This window comes from Montipora capricornis, chromosome 7 (genome assembly GCF_036669925.1).
Source record: "Montipora capricornis isolate CH-2021 chromosome 7, ASM3666992v2, whole genome shotgun sequence".
NCBI lineage: Eukaryota > Metazoa > Cnidaria > Anthozoa > Scleractinia > Acroporidae > Montipora > Montipora capricornis.
Window position 1 is genome coordinate 49816191 of NC_090889.1, and position 2540 is coordinate 49818730.

General features: G+C 44.3%; 1 pseudogene; it reads right to left on the reverse strand.

The window, feature by feature from the left end:
* Window positions 1-693: 693 nt before the first annotated feature.
* Window positions 694-1764, reverse strand: LOC138056245 (uncharacterized; annotated as a pseudogene).
* Window positions 1765-2540: the final 776 nt, after the last annotated feature.

Below are 2540 nucleotides of genomic sequence, written 5' to 3' on the forward strand. Positions count from 1 at the left end.
AGCCCTTTCGACCGTAAGAAAACGTTATGTAAATCACCATATTTGCTCCCTGGCAAGTATGAATTTGTATATGCTGCAAATGTGCAAATTTAGGATAGTAAAATTTATAGCACTTTATTATTTTTTTGCGTACAGTAAATACTAGTAAATTAGATGCAAATGTACTTTTTCAGTATACCTGAAAAATATGAGCAAACATTGCTGCAAACTATTGTTTTTGCAACCTTTTTGGTCTGCATTTGCAGTCAAGTCAAACTGCTATCTTTGCAAAGAAAGTAAATTTGAGCAAATTTGTGGAAATATTAAAGATTTGCACATGTGGCAAATATTAAGAAAATTTGCATCAAACCATTACATTTACTTTACGTTTGTCCATAAATTCCTCAAAAACAAATATACAAATTTGCCTGAGCTTTACCCGTCAGTGCAAATTTAATACAAATTTAGAGCCCCAAATTTACCACACATTTGCTCAACTCGCAAACATTGGTAAATCCGTTTTTTCGTCCAGTGTGGGTTTTGGAGGACGTTTATTGAGAGCTCCTTTAAGGAGCCTAGTAACGTAAGGATGCTGACCCACTGAGAAACCGTCTATCTTTGGATGAGTTGACGAAATAGCAGAACGAAGGACGTTAAGTGATCGGTACGCTAAGCCTTCGTTAAAGACTTCTGTTAAGAAGATTAGAATGTCACTTATAGATGATGAAAGAGGATCAATTTGCCGTCCAGAACACCAGCGGCACCAACGGTTCCAACTAGACTCGTAGGTTTTGTGTGTGGAGGTACGAGTTGCTGCGATGAGTAGGTCGGCAACGTTTGTTGGAATGCCCTCAGCTTGGAAACATTGGTAGAGATGTGAAACACGGCCAAGTGAAGACGAGGATACATTGGATGAACGTGGTTCAGGTCGGTCGGATCCGTTAACAGGGTTGGACTGTTCGGGAGCAACACTGGCTGGGATATTAGAAGTCTCAGCAGAACCGGCCACCAGGGCTGGGCTTGCCAAACTGGAGCAACGAGAATTAGTTCCGTTTGGTCGATTGTTACCCTCGTTAGGGTTTTCGATATCAGATTGAAGGGGGGAGGGGGGGGGAAGGCATAGCCCCGTAGAGTAGCCCAGTTGATCGTGAAGGCGTCGGTGTGGATGGCTCCTGGGTCGGGTCTCCAACTGATGTAAGCCGCGAGTTGACTGGTTAGACGACTCGCAAATAGATCGGTCTTGCAATTCGGCAGAAAAGGCTGAATAATTATTGGGTCCAACTTCCACTCGCTCATGTCCGTGAATTCTCTGGACTCCTTGTCCGCTGAGACGTTGTCTCTTCCTGGGATGTGAGAAGCTATCACAAGGATGTCTGTTTCCTGACACCAATCCCACATCTCTAATGCCAGAGTCATAAGTTGGGGGGAACGTGTACCCCCTTTGATGTTGATGTAAGCGATGGCGGTAGTGTTGTCTAGTTGCAGAGACACGGATACATGAGACTTGTCTTTGAGAAAGGCTTTCAAGGCCAAAAAGGACGCCTTTAGCTCTAGATAATTGATGTGTTGGAGAGACTCTTCTTGGGACCATCTGCCATTGGTCTGAAAGGATTGATGCACTGCACCCTAACCTTTCTTGGAGGCGTCGGTTGTGAAGATCATATCAGGCAGAGGAAGGTGTACAGGACTGCCGTTTGCATTGAGGGTGTGTCTCAACCACCAAGCAAGTTCTACTCTGGCACTCGGTGACAGGGCAATCAAGGAGTCGTAAGACTCCTGGTTCATTTGTAGGCCCCTTATCAGGTCTGATTGCAAGTGACGAAAGTGAAGTGGAGCTCACCAAATGGCTGGTCTCGAGGACTCTAACAGACCTATTAAACTTGCTAGGTTTCGCAATGGGATACTTTGAGAAACGAGCAGACGGTGACAACAGTCTAGAATTTTGTCGGTTTTTTCTGCCGGGAGAGATAGCATCATGCACGTTGAGTCTATTTGGAAACCCAGGAAGGTTATCGCTTGTGTTGGAATCAGTAATGATTTCTTGAGGTTTATTGTCAAACCAAGGGACTGAAGGAGACTCACTACCAGTTGAGTATTTTTCACAGCTTCCTCCACTGTTGCAGCCAAAAGAAGAAAGTCGTCCAGGTATATAAGGACTCGAATGGCCTTCCTTCTCAGGAATGAAGCAACAGGTTTTAGAGCTTTCGTAAAAATTCTGGGGGCTGAACACAGGCCGAATGGAAGAGCTTTGAACTGGTAACAAGTTCCCTTCCAAATGAAGCAAAGGCACTTTCGGGAAGTCTCATGCACGGGCACAGAAAGGTAAGCATCTTTTACATCTATATTTGTCATAAAATCTCCTGGTAAAAGCAACGTCTTTAGGCAACTGAGGTTTTCCATCTGGAAATGCTCGTTTACAATGAACTTGTTCAAAGAACTTAGGTCTATCACCGGACGCACAGATCCTCCCTTTTTGGGTACAAGAAACAGGCGGCTGTAAAAACCGTCTCTGGTAAAAGGGGTCTTTTGTATGGCCCCTTTTTGCAATAACTCGTTCACTT